Source organism: Triticum urartu, chromosome 3, assembly GCF_003073215.2.
Source record: "Triticum urartu cultivar G1812 chromosome 3, Tu2.1, whole genome shotgun sequence".
NCBI classification, from domain to species: domain Eukaryota; kingdom Viridiplantae; phylum Streptophyta; class Magnoliopsida; order Poales; family Poaceae; genus Triticum; species Triticum urartu.
Window position 1 is genome coordinate 642,135,037 of NC_053024.1, and position 20,180 is coordinate 642,155,216.

The following is a 20,180-nucleotide window of genomic DNA, read 5'->3' on the forward strand; positions in this document are numbered from 1 at the left end:
ATTTCAAAAAAAATCCTATGCACATGCAAGATCATGGTGATGCATAGCAACGAGAGGGGAGAGTGTTGTCCACGTACCCTCGTAGATCGAAAGCAGAAGCATTAGCACAACGTGGTTGATGTAGTCGTACGTCTTCACGATCCGACCGATCAAGTACCGAACGCATGGCACCTCCGAGTTCAGCACACGTTCAACCCGATGACGTCCCTCTAACTCCGATCCAGCCGAGTGTTGAGGGAGAGTTTTGTCAGCACGACGGCGTGGTGACGATGTTGATGTTCTACCGACGCAGATCAACTTGTGTGTCTAGAGGTGCCCCCTTGCCCCTGTATATAAAGGAGCAAGGAGGGAGGCGGCTGGCCTAGGAGGAGGGCGCGCCAAGGGGGGAGTCCTACTCCCACCGGAAGTAGGACTCCTCCTTTCCTTGTTGGAGTAGGAGTGAAGGAAAGAGGAGGAGAGGGAGAAGGAAAAGGGGGATGCACCCCTTGTCTAATTCGGACCAGAGGGGGGGCGCAGGCCTCCTTCCTTTTGGCCTATCTCCTCTATTCCCGTATGGCCCAATAAGGCCCATATACTCCCCGGCGAATTCCCGTAACTCTCCGGTACTCCGGAAAATACCCGAATCACTCGGAACCTTTCGAAGTCCGAATATAGTCGTCCAATATATCGATCTTTACGTCTCGACCATTTTGAGACTCCTCGTCATGTCCCCGATCTCATCCGGGACTCCAAACTCCTTCGGTACATCAAAACATATAAACTCATAATATAACTGTCATCATAGCGTTAAGCGTGCGGACCCTACGGGTTCGAGAACTATGTAGACATGACCGAGACACGTCTCCGGTCAATAACCAATAGCAGAACCTGGATGCTCATATTGGCTCCTACATATTCTACGAAGATCTTTATCGGTCAGACCGCATAACAACATACGTTGTTCCCTTTGTCATCGGTATGTTACTTGCCCGAGATTCGATCATCGGCATCTCAATACCTAGTTCAATCTCGTTACCGGCAAGTCTCTTTACTCGTTCCGTAATACATCATCTCGCAACTAACTCATTAGTTGCAATGCTTGCAAGGCTTAGGTGATGTCATTACCGAGAGGGCCCAGAGATACCTCTCCGACAATCGGAGTGACAAATCCTAATCTCGAAATACGCCAACCCAACAAGTACCTTCGGAGACACCTGTAGAGCACCTTTATAATCACCCAGTTACGTTGTGACGTTTGGTAGCACACAAAGTGTTCCTCCGGTAAACGGGAGTTGCATAATCTCATAGTCATAGGAACATGTATAAGTCATGAAGAAAGCAATAGCAACAAACTAAACGATCAAGTGCTAAGCTAACGGAATGGGTCAAGTCAATCACATCATTCTCCTAATGATGTGATCCCGTTAATCAAATGACAACTCATGTCTATGGTTAGGAAACATAACCATCTTTGATCAACGAGCTAGTCAAGTAGAGGCATACTAGTGACACTCTGTTTGTCTATGTATTCACACATGTATTATGTTTCCAGTTAATACAATTCTAGCATGAATAATAAACATTTATCATGATATAAGGAAATAAATAATAACTTTATTATTGCCTCTAGGGCATATTTCCTTCACGGAGTGCTCCTTCACACCGTCTACGGTGTCAACCATACTCTTCGGATGGCAAAGTCCTTAGAAAAGAGACGAGGCTCTAATACCAATTGAAAGGATCGATAGGGTTGACTAGAGGGGGGTGAATAGGCAACTGACAATTTTTAGCTTTTCTTTACCAAATTAAACTTTGCATCAAAGTAGGTTGTCTAGATGTGCAACTAGGTGAGCAACCTATATGATGCAACAACAATGAACATACAAGCAAGCAAGAGAAGTAACACTAATAAGCTTGCACAAGTAAAGGTAAGAGATAACCAAGAGTGGACCCGGTGAAGACGAGGATGTGTTACCGAAGTTCCTTCCTTTTGAGGGGAAGTACGTCTCCGTTAGAGCGGTGTGGAGGCACAATGCTCCCCAAGAAGCCACTAGGGCCACCGTATTCTCCTCACGCCCTCACACAATGCGAGATGTCGTGATTCCACTATTGGAGCCCTTGGAGGCGGCGACCGGACCTTTACAAACAAGGTTGGGGCAATCTCCACAACTCAATCGGAGGCTCCCAACAACACCATGAAGCTTCACCAGAATGGACTATGGCTCTATGGTGACCTCAACCGTCTAGGGTGCTCAAACACCCAAGAGTAACAAGATCCGATAGGGATTGGTGGTGGAAACAAATTTCTCTTGGTGGAAGTGTAGATCAGGGCCTTCTCAACCACTCCCGAGCAAATCAACAAGTATGATTGGCTAGGGAGAGAGATCGGGAAAAAATGGAGCTCGGAGCATTAATGGAGCTTATGGGGGAGGAGGTAAGTCAACGAGGAAGAAGGGGACCCCCTTTTATACAAAAGGGCCCCATCCAACCGTTACCCCCAAAACAGCCCCGCAGATGGTGGTACTACCGCAGGGGGCAGCGGTACTACCGCTGGACCCAGCGGTACTACCGCTCCCCCTTGCGGTACTACCGCCCAGCCTGGGAGGGCTAGAAGATAGAGGAGGGACCGGCCCAGCGCGGTACTGCCGCGGTGGTAGGGCGGTACTACCGCTCTCGACCGGTACTACCGCACCTACTACCGCTGCAAGTGCCTCTCAACCCGACACGAGAAGCGCCCCCCTCGAGTCGAGGCGGTAGTGGCCTGGTACTGCAGCGGTACTGCCGCTGAGGACCCTCAAGCGATACTACCGCTGGGGCCAAAGACTGCCCAAACAGCAGGGAATCAAACCTCCAACGACGCGGGAAGGCCCAGAGGGTGTGAAACGGAAGTGTACGTGATGATTCCACCCTAGCCTTACCAAAGCGGACCCACTCTTGATAGTACGGTGACTCCTACGAAACTAGTCCACCAACAAGAAACGAAAGAGCTACACCGTCTTGAAAAACACTCCGAGGGAAAAGAAATCGTCTCGAGCCAAAGGATGAATCTCTGAAATGCTCAAAGCACATGGTTAGTCCGCAAATATGTTGTCATCAATCACCAAAACTACATTGAGAGAGATATGCCTTAACAAGGATTGATTGCCACACTATCAAGGGGGACTCTCGAGTGAGTAGCTCGATCATATCAATCGTAGAGAGCTCAAACTATTGCATCCTTTGCATCATCTTTATTTTTTCTTATTTGGTTATTCTCTACCAAACGCATCATCTTTATTTGGTTGTTCTCTATCAGAGGTTCCTTGTCAAACTCAAGTTCATCGAAAACATTGTATGTATGCATGATATTTGCATTTTCGATGTTGGAGATTTTCTCGATTCATATTTGGGGAAGGTTCTCTTCCTATCCTATATGCATTTATTCTCCATTGTTAGTTCTTAATATATACAACAATCTTGAGTTTGTTGTTGTATAGTGCTTGTCATCATCTATCCAACAAGCTTGAGTTTGCTGATTTCTGAGTCCGTTTGCAGTAGTTATGGATGTTCTAGTTTTATTAGTATCTAGCAAGAGGTAGTACCGCTGGTACCTACCGCTTGTGCGGTACTTCAGTAGTTGTACCGTGTCTACTACCGTGAGGGTCTTTGTTGCCCTCTGGTAATTCGGGGTAGTACCGCTTGTGCAGTACTTCCGCTGGTGTGCTGCGCGTACTACCATGAGGCGGGTCTCTGTTGCCCTCTAGTATTTTGCGGTAGTACCGCTGGCAACTACGGTAGTACCGCTTGTGCGGTACTTCCTCTGTTGTGTCACGTGTACTACCATGGGAGTTTCTATTACCCACCTATAATTCGCAGTAGTACCGCTTACTTGAGCCGGTAGTAACGCTCCGGCAATAGACCCACCAGTTCCACACCGGTCCTCGTTGGGCCTTTGTAGCTCTCTTGTGCTTAGCGGTAGTAGCTATCCATCGAGCGGTAGTACCACTTGAGCATTTACAGAACATAACGGTTAGATTTGTGGTGTCATATAAAAGCGGGTCTTCTTCCCCATTGACAATATTGTTTTTGGAGCACGGTTTTGCCCTCCATTGTTGACCTCCAAACGCTTGATTTCTCTATATTCCTCCCATGATTCTTGATTCTTTTTTAGTGGAAAGGGAGAGGAGATCTAGATCCATATTTTCGCTAATCATTTTCTCCTCTGAGTGAGGGGAACCTGGTGGATCTAGATTTTGGAGTTCTTTTGTGTTCTCCTTATTCTTTCTCTCATATTCCTTCATAACTTTCGTTGCTTTGGTGGGATTTCAGATTGAGGGACTTGAGCACTTCATGTGTTCTTGTCATTGTATTAGTTGCATCGGTTTGAATTCTCCACGGTAATACGTGGAAGTGAAAGTTGAGAAGCTTATTTCTCTTGGGTGTTTAGGCACCCTAGAGCTTGTGACTCTTGGGTGTTTAGGCACCCCTAGAGCTTGTGCCTCGTGGGTGCTCAGACGCCCTAGACGGTTGGTGGTGTCGCGGAGCTCAATCATTGTGGTGTAAACCTCCGGGCAAGCTTCGGGTCTCTAATTAAGTTGTGGAGATTGCCCCAAGAAATTTGTACGGGTTTCGTGACCGCCCTCAAGGGTGTTGGAAATATGTCCTAGAGCTAATAATATTTGTATTATTATATTTCCGTATTCATAATTATAGAGTTTATTTCTATGCTATAACTGCTTTGATCCTGGAATATGCAATTCAGTGGAAAACTCATATGCATGTGTGGAATGATAAACAGTTACATGAAAGGTTCCTAGTCTTGCCTCTAGGACTAGCTCAAGTGTTGTTGGTGATCACGTTTCTGAATCTTAGGATATCGTTAAGTGTAACGATAGTCCTAAAACAACATTGAGATTATGATGTAGGAAGAACGATCATATTCAATCGACCAAATCTTTTCTGTTATGAATTGAGTTAATATCATCTTTAATAAATTGTAATAACACAGAGTGTTAACATGTGAATTTTCTCCTTATGCCATGAGAGTATCGTAGTCACTTCTTACCGTACGATGGGCTTTGGGGTTGCTCAAACGTCACCTGTAACACGGTGATCATAACGACAACTTACAAGTTCATCAGAAAGTTTGATAAGGGACTAGACGGCTCGAGAGTGGGATTTGATCCTCCGACGATGGAGAGATATTCTTAGGGACCTCTCAGTGTGACATCGTCCATCATCGTCTGGCCAGGCATAGGTGACTACGTCATGGGGATGCCGGAACACAATAATGAGAAAGAAGAACAAAAAAGGTAACGGGAATTTCGGTATAGTTAGCATGGTGATGACTCAGGAGGATACTGATGCATCTCGGGTTTTGTGAAGTATATCCAAGCAAAGGGAACACCAGATGATAACCAAAGGTTCACTCCAATATCATTTGTGTCCTCATATGGATCGATATGGACGCCCACGGTTCCACTGTTGGTCATTGAACGAATGGTTTCGTTCTTGGCTATGAGTTACCGAACCTACGGGGTCACACGATTAAGGCAATCACAATCTGCTGAGTGTTAGTAGTAAGGGAGTGATGAGAATATATATGTGGAATTGTTTCATTAATATTTGAAATAGTTCCGAGTGGATTCAGAAGCATTTCGGGTCACTAGAAAGGTTTTGGAGAATATCGGGCAATACTGGGTATTGTCAATAAATATATATAGGTGGAAATGTTTCTGGGATTGTTAAATTATATATATATAGTGGTCTGAAAGTATTTAGAACAGTTTTATATTTAATTTAATATCAACGAGCCTTAAAATGGCAAGTGTTGGAAGGCAACTTGGGCCAAAAAGCTCCAAGTGGGAGGCGCTCTCTCCCCCTATGGAAGGAGGCCGAATTGGGGAAGGGAAGGAGTCCTACTTCTCCTCCCCCTGGACGGCGTACCAAGGAGGAATCCTCCCTCCTTGGTGGGAGCCCTTCCTCTCCCCTTTAATAGCATCTCCAACAGGCACGCGATATTAGCGTTGCGCTGGGCAAATTGCATATTTTGCGCGCACGGCCATTCCAGACGTTGCAACAGAGGTGCAACAAACGCGCGTGCGGCATAAGTGGTTCAGCGTGCGGAGGGAAACGGCATCGTGCGCCACTTATTTCGTGCGCCCGCTCCCGCGTGCTGCACACTCGAGCTCCAATGCCGCACTACCGCCACCCTCTTCGGCCACCCCGCCTTCGCCCCGCTCAGCGCCGCCGCCGGCGAATTCGCCCGATGGACGACCGCGCCGACATCCCCCTCACCCCTTCCTACACCCGCGACCCTTCCACCGTAGCTGTCGGTGGTAGCACAAACCCTAGCCCGGGGAGCTTTGGCTTCGCCTCCGCTGGTGCTCCTCCAAGCACCGGTCTCGCGTGCGGCCTTTTCATCGCGCCACAGACGACCTTGGCGGGTGGCATGGGTGGTTTCGGAGCCACCATGGGAGCATCTACGGGAGGCATTGGTGTCATTGGAGGCATCAGTTGCATGGGTGGCTTCGGAGCTTCCATGGGCGGCATGGGAGGCATGGGTGGCTTCGGAGCTACCATGGGAGGCATGAGTTTTGGGTCTCTCTTGGGAGCACCTCCGGGTGGCATAAGTGGAGCTCACGTACCTTCACATGATGCGGCGCACGACAATGGTGAAGAGGAGGAGGAAGAATCATCTTCGGATGAGGAGGAAGAATCGAAGGAAGAGGTGGACGATGATGATGTGGCATGATTGTTGATGTGCCATTTGTTTGTGTGAACTTTAGTGTCATGAACTTGGTTGGGTGACTTTGGACATGGTTGGACGATGATGTGGCATGATTGTTGATGTGTCATGCAATTGAACTATACTATGTCTTTGTTTTGTGCATTTGTTTAATGTTTGAAACATCATCATATTGTCAAAATGGACATGTAAAATCTTATTTGCAAGCGTCGGCTGCTCGTGTGCGCGGTAAGTTAGCGCGCCCGCTGGAGCTGCTCACGCGCGCCATATTTTGTTGCGGCCGCTGGAGCCAGCGCTCTGCTACGTGCAAAAAATAGCTATTTTCGCGCCCAAAAAAGATTTTAGCGCACCACGTGGTTGTGCACGTGTTGGAGATGCTCTAACCTATATATACTTGAGGATTTCCACCCTTTGAACACATAAGTTTTGGAGCCTCCTTTAGTTCTTCTAGTTTTAGTTCTAATTGGTCCTAGTTGACTAATTAGAACTAGACTAATCATATAATCCTCATAATTAGAAGCCCCATGTGGTTCTAATCTCCCACCTCTAATTCTCCGGCGACGATTATCTCTGGGCGGCGAATTACTGCCGGATCATGAAGGATGCACGCTTGCAACCAAGTGGAGAGATTGTGCTTTCGATCTTCGGTTCAAGGGGTTGTTCTGGGCGGTCTGTGGGGTCATTCATCGATGGGCCGAGGGACTCCAAGTACGATCTACACCGACACGTGAACACATAAGTTTTCATGGAAGGTAACGATCGTGATCACAACCCATTATGCATCTTCATATTGATCTTGGGTGTGCGTAGGCGTGATTTATTTTTTGTTTTCTACTACGTTTTCCAACAAAGGGCCCCTTAGTGGAGTCAGGGCACCTTGCATTGTGCGAGAGTGCGAGGAGAATACGGTGGCCCTAGTGATAATTTTGGGAAGCATTGTGCCTCCATGCCGCTCTAACGGAGATTAGCATCCACAATGGTGTGAATTTCAGCATATATCGTCGTCCGCGCGTGTCTCGGTTATCTCTTATCCAAGCCCTTTACATACGCACTTACTTTGTCATAGCCTTTGCGCTTGAAGTTATATATCTTGCTATCACTTAGTTGTTTACCTTGCTTAGCATAAGTTGCTGGTGCACTTTGTTGAGCCTAGTGTATTTAGGTTTTGTGCTTGGTAAATTAAACGTTAGTTTGTTTTCACATTTGTTCAAACATAAAACATAATTGTTTTAAAAATGCCTATTCACCCTCCCTCTAGGCAATATCCACGTCCTTTCACCGGGTAGAGCGATGGAGATCCGACAAGGCCTTGATGGGCCGCTGGGGTGGTACAACGGTGACGGCCAGGAAGGAGGCGAATGCAGGGCAAGGGGGACAGGACGGAGATGCAGGATCCGAGTGGAGATTTGGGTGGGCCGGGGTCGTTAGAGTACTATGTGGCGGAGGTCCAAACACGTGCAAAGCTCCCGCAGCTTTGCATCCGGTTTGCGAGATTTTGAATAGCCGGACAAATCCGTGGATGTATATGAAATGTCATTTAAATGGCAAACTACGTTTGGACAGTTTGGTCTGGACGTTTACGAGCTATTTGAGTTTTTTTAGTAAGGTGGACATAAAAGGAAGCCAATTTCTGATGGTTGCTGGAAAGAAAACATATGTCTGCCAGAAAAATATTCATGTCCCTTATATACATACCTTTATAAAGGCATCTTCAAAGCGGACCCTCAAACCTTCACTATATGTCCGGATCATAATGTCTGAAACACTTTTGTCATCCAACAGGGACCTGTATATGTCTGTTTAGCAGTCCGTGCATACGGATTCCGGTATCTTAGAGACACACATGAAGGGCTTTATCGGAGTTCGGACATCCACTTGACCAACCAAAAGCCTTCGTGTGGCCGTCTTTTCTTGTCTCTCTCTTCACATACATGGTCTCTCCTCTCTCTTCTCCCAACCAGACACCATATCACAAATCATGCCACATGCATGGTCCCTCTTCACTCTCTTTCTCTCCTCCCGACCGGATTAATTTATGAATATCTTTGAATGGCTTCCTTCGGCAATCATGCCTGCGGACCACGTACGGATATAACAGACATATACGGGAGACATTTGCTGGTGAGGTTTAGAGATGCCCTAAACAGAAAAATGTTTCGTCCTATTTTTACACATCTTTCCATCGCGTATTTTTAAAAGGATTTTCAACGTGTGTTTGGGAATGCAAAACCATAACCAAGATCAAAATTTCATGCTGCTGACGCTGGTTCACTCATTAATAAAATGGTCCATCTGCATCCTGTGGGTTAGCCAGGGGCATGTCAGCGTTCCTTGTTTACAGCTGCAACAGAAGCCCCTGGAGCTACCCTCTGTACAGCCCCTGCCTAAGCATCGGAAGAAGAGTTCCACTCAAGCGCTTAGGCATCTGATACGCCAACTATTCTTATCCCTGACACACAGCGCCGCGGTGACTGTAACAATGCCTGCACCCTGCAAGGAGCTATGAACCCTAATTAACCGAGCGTAAATGCTACTCGTACGGCGTGAGCAGACGCCCTGTGGTCTAGCCTACCGTCCGATCATAGATGTCCAGATGTACGTCGGTGCCGGACGCTTCGTGGATCGCCAGCATGCAGAACGCGCATGCGCTGCCACGACCAAATCAAGCGTTGTTTTCCCTCACTCTGACGACGGCCCGGAGAAGAAACAGCGGCAACAGAAAAGAGAAAAAAAAAAGGAACGAGAGGAAGAAAACTGCATAGTGGCGAAGACCGGGAAAAATAAATAAGAGGCGGTTCTCCGCGGTTCGCGCAGCCCTTTTATTTTTAGTACTCCGTTAACATCTATGATTGTACATTTGTGATTGTACATTTGTACTGCGTTAACAGGTGATCATTTCATATACATCAGTCGACTAGATAATTGCATTTCAGTTCTGAATTATTGCGCACGTACGTCCTTTTGGTTTAGAGTCTTGATTTCTTCTCTTCATTTTCTAGCGCTTGTCATCTACCGTGGGTCTCCTCTTGAATGGGTAATGCCCCCACGGACGGTTACGTGCACGGAGTGTACAATTCTGCTGCAGCCAGCCCAGCCGCATGCTAGTCTCCTCCTTCAATTCTGCTCAAGAAGCTCGTACGAGTTGGTGTTTCTCTCCTTCAATTCGGTGCCTGCAGGCAGGGACGGCACTGCTACACTCTACAGTCTGCAGTAGCATTGGGTATTGGGCATGCAGTAACATCTATGGATATGATCAAGCTCGCCGTATGTTACGCGGGCATATTTCTCAATTCGTCACATACATGCATGGAACATTCAGAAATTTAGAGCCACGGCCCTGCGCTCAAAATTGTAAAATTGAAAAAGATGGTATCATTTGCCATGCATGGTTCCCGATATCTGTGTGTGCATATTTGGCCTGGAAGATGCAACCATTTGGCTACTAGGCGGCTAACTTGACCCGTCGTAGTGCAAGTTCAGCAGCTCTTCAAGTTCAGAAGATCTTAATCTCCTTTTCCAAAAAAAAAACTCTTCAAGGACACATACACAAATGGAAACGGTTGACTTGAGGAGAGTTTCCTGGCGAGGTGTGATTTGATTCACTCGCGCACGGCATGCAGTAAAGCGAGGCAGCGAGTGCAAGACAGCTGAGCTGAACAAATACTTACTCCGTACCAGTAACTGCGAAATCCAGTGCAGTATTTGCCGTGTTGGCGTGGGCGGCAGCGCGACAGAGTACATTACTACCGGTACAAAATACTGCACTGGCCAATGCGCAGGGCCAGCGGCCGGCGATCTTTCAATTGTGGCCATCATTGCGCTTGCAGCAACAGTGAAAGTTAGTCGCCTCGACGAGAAATTTTTCCTACAAAAGAGGAGTTTGTCCCGTCAAAAAAGGGAGGAGACGAAGGTTGCACCGCACCCTTGCCGGGCGCCTCTTGCATGCGGTCTTGCCTGCTAGCTTGGACGTGGTTGGCAGAGCGAGGGCTAAACGTTCACGCATCCGGTGAGTAGAGCCGCAGCAAATCGGCCGAGCAGAAGGATGCCCACGGGCCACAGCTCGCAGCTCACGTCCTCTCTCAGCGTCGGGCTTCAGCGCAAGAAAAATGAAGAGACGTCGGGGCTGTGTATACAGTATACAGGGGTGTTGTGCAGGACTTCCGGTGGATCTCTCGACTCTCCTGAAGAGCAGTATAGCCTGCCTGACACACGGGTGCTAGCTTGACTAACAAAATGGCACGGGCTTCCCATGCAATGGTAGTAGTAGACAAATCGGACTGTTTTCATCGTAAATTTTCTTCCACATATGTTCAACAGGGGATTAGTCTGTAAACATGGATGCGGGAGCAGGTCATTCAACGACATCCGCATACATTTAAAGCCGCATTTCAATAGACCAGACGAAATTCATGCAAACCCGACAAAATTCATCAAAGTTCAAATATAAAATAGCATAAATCATGTATACATAGCATACAAATAAGTCTAGTAGAGTATAAGATTAACCAGATGTTCAATAAGTTTTTCATGAACGGATCATGACATCTCACACGTATTGTCCTTCAGCTTCATCTAACAGTGTATGCACCTAAATGGCCGTCTTTCTATGATGTGGTACATCACGGCAGCGCGTAAAGGATACACAATGTGTACAACAACATTGAGTGAATGGGTGATTCAATTGTCAAGTTGAGCAAGAAGAAGCAAAACTTACTATCACCTCCGCCGCTGCGCGCAATGGCCACCTTGTCTTCAGCCGAGCTACCATGTCCTAAAACTTGGCGATGGAGGTTTGGATGTCGTACCATCGATACAATAACGACATGAAATGAATCATGCACGCGCTGCCAAGAGAGCCCCCTTCTGTGCCTGCCTACAAAATCCACGGATATGGCCAACCACGCATCGCATAACAACTCATCCTCCATGATCGAGTACCCCACCATCCTTCCTACTCTACAAAAATGACATGACATTCGAAAATTAGCTCAATGGCATTTGACCGGACACATGCCGAGCGTAGTGTCCGCCGTGGATGTTGTCGGCAGGGGAGGAGGAGTGTACTTGGCCACGGACGGGTCCTGAGTGGACGACGCCGTCGTAAAAAGTGAGCGGGTGCGTCGGTGTTGGTTGCGGAGATCCGACAATGCTTGTGCGGCGACCGGAAAGGTACAACGACGTCGTCGTCGGAGGGTGCGGATACAAAGTAAGGGAAAAAGGTGTGGATTGGAAGAAAATGGGAACAGAAGGAGGGATTTAGTGGGCCGGGAGTGTCGGAGTCCTATGTGGCTATTGTTCGGATTCCCGCACCCCTCCCCCCAAACTTTGGTTCTAATTTGCGGGGAAAAGCACGTCCGGACGCTCGGTGGACCGATATAGGCCCGCATTAAATAACATAACACGCCCAGAGAGTGCGGCCTAGAGTACGCGGACAGTTTGAGAGTCAGTGTTGAAGATGCCCTAATTAACAAAATTTGTAACATTGCTGGGTGGAAAGAAAAGTTGTTTTTTTTTGCGTGCCGGGGGGGAGGGGAAGAGTAGTTTGTTGTCCATAAGCAGGAAAGAAAGTCCCAAAGGGTTAATGGATGCTATCGCAAACTTCTTTTTTTTTAACTCAATGCATTGCATTAAACAAACAGTGTGTGACGCCCAATCGCTCGCCACCAAGACAGATACACACCGATCACATCCGTCAGATACAGAGTGAGGCACACATGCCATTAGCGTTTCCCTTCACAGCCAACGCATACGCCACTACGAATGAAAGTTTTAAGCCGATCAATTACTACACCCACGCAAGAGAAATGAAAAAAGTCCAAAACAAACTTTAAAATTATAGACGAAAGCTAAATCAAACCCTGAACTTTGAATCCCGGAAATTTGCATTCTGAACTTGTAATCTTGGTCTATTTTAGACCCTAAACCTGTTTGGCACACTGGGAATACTACAATCCCGACCGGGATAACCTGCTACTCTCGCGGACGAGACTTTGGGCCGGCCCACTATACGACAACACGAGTTTGTGCAGTTTAAAAAATGTTCGCGTATTTCTAAAGAATTTCAGAAGTTAAAAATGTCCCTGTTTTCTATTTTTGGCACAAATTCAATTTATTTTTGTGTTTTTAAAAGAATGTATGGAATTTTTAAATTCTATTCACATTTTTTTGAAAACTATCTGTGATTTCAAAAGAATCATGTTTGTCAAAAAATGTTCAGAATTCCAACAGTTTTTCACATGCTACGATTTTTTTGGATTTTCAAAAATTGTGTCACAAATAATGTTTTTGGAATTTCGTAAATTATTTGTGTTTTGGAAAACACCGAAGCGTCGAACTTAGAAAACATTTTTTTGACCCTTTGAAAATTCTGAATACTTAATAAATACAACTGTTATTTGAAAAAAATCAATTTTGAAAAACTGAACACGTTTTGAAACATTTTTTTTAACCAGAACAAAGTTTTAAAGTGCGAACACTTTTTTTTGAAACCTGAACAAATGTGTAAAGAAAAGTTTGTGACATCTAATATCACGGGTTTAGAAAAATGTACGTGGCATTTCCAAAAAATGTATGTACAGTGTAAATAATATTCGTGTGATTCAAACGAATGTTTCATCCATTAAAAAAATGTAACATTTCAAGAATGTTCACTAGTTTCAAAAAATGTTCTTGTGTCATTTTCTAAAAGAAGTGTATATAATGTATAAAAAAGTTTGCGTGATATAAAACAATGTGTCATACCCTTAAAACAATATATGTGACATGTGTTCGAAAAAAGTGTATACAATTTTAGAAACGTTTCACAATGTAAAAAATGTTCATGTAGTTTTATAAAATGTTTATTGTCGTTAAGAAATGTAAAACGTGTATTTGGAAAAACATTACGGCATTTTTTGAAATCATCTTTCTTTTTTAAATGTAAATAACGTATCTGAAATATGCCGAAGGTGTATCAAAAAATATTTGCACTAAGAATTTACATTGGGTACTGAAAATAATTAGACATGTGTAAAAAACCCGGTTACCGGTAAAGAAAAGAGAAAAGGAAAACAATATGAAGAAAATCAAGAAAGAAACCAAAAGTATAACGAAGAAAGAAAAACCAAATAAAACCAGTGAAAACACAAAGTATAAGGAAGGAAAAAAACAAAAGAAAAAAGGAAAACAACAAGGAAAAACCAGACCAGCGCGGGAGACTGCGGTATGGGCCGGCCTAATTCAGTGAATACCTGTTAAATCCTCTCAAGGTTCAAAATAGACCGGGATCGGTGAGTTTGGTGTGCTGATTTCAGGAATTGAAAGTTCAGGGTTTGATTTAGGTTTCGCCAACGTATTCAATGTTTGTTTTGGACTTTTTCCCAGAAGAAATTGATGCCCTCTTATTCAAGTGACTCTTTGAGTAATAGTACATGAGTTTTCAAAATAACTTTAAGGGGTTGTTTGGATAACTAGTAAGTATTTGAAACAAGTTTTAGTAAGACCAGTTTGCCGTTCACATGAGAGGCAAGAGGGGAGGCACCGCGCCCAGCACATTGACCACAGCACAGTTCGTGCTGCTTCTAATGGGCCTTTCACGGACATGGAGCTGGGCGCTCGACCACGTCATGTCTATCAAATTGCTGGCCGCTGCTGCCCTGCTAGGCCTGGTGCGCGCGGCCACGGGAGCTCATGCGCCACGCCACTGAGCTGCGTCGTGGTGGCCTTGAGCGCCGAGGAGATGGAGGCAATGAGGGAGACGCACAACGTGCTGCGTGGAAAGGTGCTACGCGCGGTCGACGTGGCGGAAGCCGTCTGTTCCTCGCGTCCGACCAGGCAGGGACGCCGGGTTCGTCGGCGGCCACAACCTCGTCTTCGGCGGCCCCATCACTGCCATCAACCCCACCGTGCTGCACTCCATTGGCATGTGATGCGATTTCATACATGTGTGTGTCGCGCGCCGATCGTTTCATCAGCTGATCTACGCGACGCAAAAGAGCGCGCTCCGGCGAGGTAGGTGTTAGTGTTATTGAGGCTGAAGAACGGCGAGAGCATGGGACAGAGCTCGAGTAGCTGCTCCTTGAAGAGGTCAGGCCATGGCCTGCCTCAGCCGCTGCTTCACTGACGGTAAGAATTGTGGGCTCGCCGGCGGCACCAGCGTGCTGGATTTTAGGATTTGCACTACATCGTCGACGATCGAGGGAGCAGCAGCCGGGGCACTCACACCAGCACCTGGAATCAGCTGACCTTACTGTACTAGACGCCGCGTGCCGCCGTTTCCAAGAAAGCTATCTACACCTCATCACATACACGGCGGCCGCAGCGACGCCGAGCACGCCCATGGTCACACGACAAACGCCGATGTATCCTCACCGAGGAGCAGCAATCACGGCACCTGAACGGGCTTTCCTTGCCCTAGCACACATACTTAGACGCTACCCAGTACCCACTCGGCGTAGGTCTCATGGAAGCTACAGTCTCGATTGAAACGAACGATAAACTACTGGTTTGTAGAAAAAGAACGACGATTAGTGGTTTTTCCAAAGGACCGTGATATTTGGCACACGTGTGCTAAAACTACCACACACACTTTATCCATTTCCCTCTAAGTACAAAACAACCTCCCCTCTCTTCGATCCCTCCTCCTCCCGAACAACCCCGCAGGCTCGTCCGAGAAACCTTTTTTTTCGCACATCTCACGCGCCCACCCCAAGAAAACTGCTTCTCGTCTCCCACATGATAAAAAAATTGCGCATGTGGGATTCGAACCCACAACCCACAACCCCCAGGCACCAAAGCGCACCATCACAACCAACTCACCCTTAGGGATTTGTTGCTCAACTAAAGAAAACTATTCCTTTTGACCCTTTTTTTTACAATCGTGTTATTACAGAAAATTACCACAATTTTCCTTCGGGTCAAAGTTACCATGGTATTCGTATGCAAGTTATCAGACCTATGTTGCGTAACTTATCATGTTATTTACATAGAACTTATCATGTACTATGTTTCAACAACTACACCCTCTTTCAAAGTTACCACTGTGTTTTATACACAAGTTATTCAGCTCCTCGATGCGTAATATACCGTGGTACTAACACATAAATTATCAAGGTATGTTTACATCAACCTCCTTCGGTCAAAGTTACCATGGGGGATTGTACATGAGTTACTGATTCTACGATTCGTATATTATCATGGTACTTACACCTAAAAATCCGGGTGTGTTTCAGTAGCTTTTTCCATAGGTAAAAAATTACAACGGAATTTTTGCGTAACTTATCATGCCTATAGCGGGTCAAAGCGGACCGGTTTTTTTCCGGCCAACTCACGAGCACGTGTGCCCCTCATGACACTAAACATTATGTGACTTTCCCATGGCACACCATGTGTTGTGTTCATCCAAGAGGCCCCGCGAGGCGAGTGTATGTTTTTAACAACTTTCTTTTCCTTTGGTAAAAAGTTACCATGATGTTTATATGTAAGTTATCGGTTATGGGTGCTTGTATTATCATGTTATTTACACAAATATTTATCGGGAATGTTTTGAACAACTTTTTCCGGGGTCAAAAAGTTATCATGGTGATTCTAGATAACCTATCAAACCCGCCATGCTTAAAAAATCATGCTATTTAAACAAAATTTATCAGGGGGATATTTCAGTAAAAAATTTCCCATGGGTCAAAACTTATCATGGTGTTTAGTTATTGCAGTGCATATGTTTTCATGCTATTACACAGAAAAATACCAGGGGAGGGAGGTATACTACCGTGCTATTTACACATATGTTACCGAAGTATCTTTTCAATAATTTTCTTCCCTATGGTCGAAGTTACCATGGTGTTTCTATCTCAGTTATCAGATGTGCGCTATGTATATTATCATCTATTTACACAGAAATTATCGGGTATATTTTCACGTTTTTCTTCCCCAATGTTTAAAGGTACGATGATGTTTGTATCTAAATTATCAGGTCTATGGCGTGAAAGTTATCATGCTATTTACAGAAATTACCGAGGGGTTGGGGCGGGGGGTTCAACAAATTTCTTCCCCAATGATCAAAGTTACCACGATGTTTTCACCAAAGTTATCACACCTCCGGTGCTTATATGACGATGCTACTTACACATAATGTAACGTGTGGTATACAAAAGTTATCATGTTGGTGGTGCGTTAGTTATCGTGGTGGTGATGGAGAATTTACCACGGGAAAAGTTTATGTGTCGGATTTGATAGGTGAAACGAAAATATTTTCGGTGCTAACATATTAAAGGCAACACATGTCAAAACCGTATTTTTCCTTAGCTTGTTCAACAATGAGTTGTAGGTGAGATGGCCAGCTCCCTTCATTGATTACCTATAGACCAGAGATCAAATCCCATTGCAAGCACTATTTTTGCCCGAAAATCAAAAACTAAAGAAGGAAGGAAATTGGAAGGGCGAGGCGGGTGCGCCGTGCGCGCGGATCTCCTGAAAATCGGGAGGCGCAAAAATTAAGGAGGCACATGCGGGTGCAGGTGCGTGATAAAATCGGGAGGAGGAAAGCTAAAGAAGGAAGGAAATCAGAATAGCGGGGCAGATGTGCGCGATCGGATCTGACAATGCTGGATGCGTGTGGTAGTTTTTGCAATCTGCCACACAGTTGCCACATACATATTTCGTTTTCCAAATACTCGTTTTTCTGGTTTATGGGAAACCAAGTTTTCGTTATCCCAAGATTTGGTGGACCAACCAAACATAGTTTTAGGTGGTTAGAATCCTAAACATGATTAGTGGAAACGAACATGTTTGGTATAAATCTCGTATCCAAAAAACCCCTAAGAGCTCCCAACTCTTGACGCCAACCTAAGCCCAGGTTCAACACCAAGCACCTCAGAGTGCAAAGCATTTTGAATGTTTGGAAGAAAACCTGCAGCGCAAGACACCACCTCCCGCATATGAACAACGCCCCAACCGCCCTTCAAATCCGCAGCCTTATATGAGCGATCAACATTTATTTTAATCATAGTTTTAAATAGCCAGCTATAGCCTTTTCAGTGGGATGCCGTTAAATAGCCGTCTTCATAAATAGCCCGCTATAGCTTCGCTATAGCTAATTTAGAGGTCAACCGCTATTTTTCATAGCCTGCTATTTAAAACATTGATTTTAATCCATTTCTTCACTGGTGGCGTCCAATGCTGCTTCACAGGCATCAACGCCTGCTCTTCACTTCAACCTGCGTACTGCAAAACTAAGAGGTTTGATTATTTATAATCCACACTAGCTCCTCACATTGCCTTCCTTTTCCTCATTCTCTGGGAGTACTGCGCTCGCACAATCAATTCCACATAAGTGTGCCAATAAGAGGTTATTTCTTAGCCGTGAGAGCCATCGGTTTGTCCATCATCGCCAAAGCCGTTCTCTGGTCCTTCAGCAGGACTCTCTCCTCCTCCAGACCACATTCTCTCTAGCTCACTTTGGCTTGTTTGCGTTTGAATATAAAAATTGGCCTCCGTCTTCCCCATTCATCTGTTAGACAAAGCACCGCAAGGAAACGTCCATGGCTCTTCAACTCAAGTTCACACAAAAAGATGTAGAACGTGGGCCAATCTCCACAAGAAGTATTTTATCTTGTCTGGTACCCCAATTCTCCAAATTTTCTTCCGTGGGGATAGCATATTTGAGGCTTCAGTCGTGGATGCGACCCCCCTTGGTCCCTCTATGTTTATGTTATTTATATGGACCCAATAAGCAGAGTTGACCAAAGATTGCCCTTGTTGTCGAAGTGCCATGCAGGGTAGTCCTCAAGGTCCTCATTGATTTGGATGGAAAGTATGCAGGCCGCACCATCTTCACTAAACACATCCCCTCACAAATACCTTGCCCCAAAAACCGAGATGGTGTTGGAAGAGCGGCGGGTCACGTTCCGCCAGGCGCAGACGGACCAGGTGTAGAACCTTCGCCTCCTCGATGAGCACGACACGCAGAGGAGGAACTCGCCGCCGGCCCGACCATCGTGCCTCACGTGAATGGTGGCGAGCAGAAGACATTGCTGGAATCCTTCTGCAACGCTCGCGAAATCCGCCACGATCGCTGGCGGTACCACGCCCGTCAAGCGGAGTTAGAAGCTGTCTTCAAGGAGATCAACGGGGCCGCGGCTAGGGCAAGAGCAAGGACAAGGTCGCTAGCAGCGCCATGGCCACGCCCGCCGTCATGACCATGAAGTCGGCCCGTCTGCGGACGCCACCGATAGTGAGAAAGAGTAGACCATGGGAGGTCACTGGCACTCGCTCTTTCGCTCCCACTGAAACAGGTTTAGTGAAACAGGTTTAGAATCCTATAAACATGATTAGTGAAACAGGTTTGGTATTAAATTATAAATCCCGTATCCAAACAACCACTAAGAGCTCCCAACTCTTGACGCCAACCTAAGCCCAGATTTAACAGCAAGCACCTCAGAGTGCAAAGCATTCTGAATGTTTGGAAGAAAACCTGCAGCGCAAGACACCACCTCCCCATATGAACAACGCCCCAACCGCCCTTCAAATCCGCAGCCTTATATGAGCGATCAACATTTATTTTAAGGGGAGTGTTATTTTAATCCATTCCTTCACTGGTGGCATCCAATGCTTCACAGGCATCAACGCCTGCTCTTCAGTTCAACCTGCGTATTGCAAAACTAAGAGGTTTGATTATTTATAATCCACACTAGCTCCTCACATTGCCTTCCTTTTCCTCATTCTTTGCGAGTACTGCGCTCGCACAACCAATTCCACATAAGTATGCCAATAAGAGGGTACTTCTCAGCCGCGAGAGCCATCAGTTTGTCCATCATTGCCAAAGCCGTTCTCTGGTCCTTGAGCAGGACTCTCTCTCCTCCTCAAGACCACATTCTCTCCAGCTCACTTTGGCTTGTTTGCATTTGAATAGAAAAATTGGCCTCTGTCTTCCCCGTTCATTTGTCACACAGGGCACCGCAGGGAAACGTCCATGTCTCTTCAACTCAAGTTCACACAAGAAGATGTAGAACGTGGGCCAATCCCCACAAGAAGTGTTTATCTTGCCTGGTACCCCAATTCTCCAAATTTTCTTTTATGAGGATAGCATATTTGAGGCTTCAGTCGTGGATGCGACCCCCCTTGGTCCCTCTATGTTTATGTTATTTATATGGACGCAACCTTGCCCCCAAAACCGAGATGGTGTTGGAAGAGCAGCGGGTTTCGTTCTGGCAGGCGCAGACGGACCAGGAGTACAACTTTCGCCTCCTCGACGAGCACCAACACGCGGAGGAGGAACTTGCTGCCAGCTCGGCCATCACGCCTTACGTGAACGGTGGCGAGTAGAAGACATTGCTGGAATCCTTCTGGATCGCTCGCGAAATCCGTCGCGATCGCTGGCGGTACCACGCCCGTCAAGCGAAGTTAGAAGCCGCCTTCAAGGAGATCAATGGGGCGGCGGATGACGTCTAGGGTAAGAGCGAGGACGTGGTCGCCAGCAGCGCCACGACCGTGCCCCGCT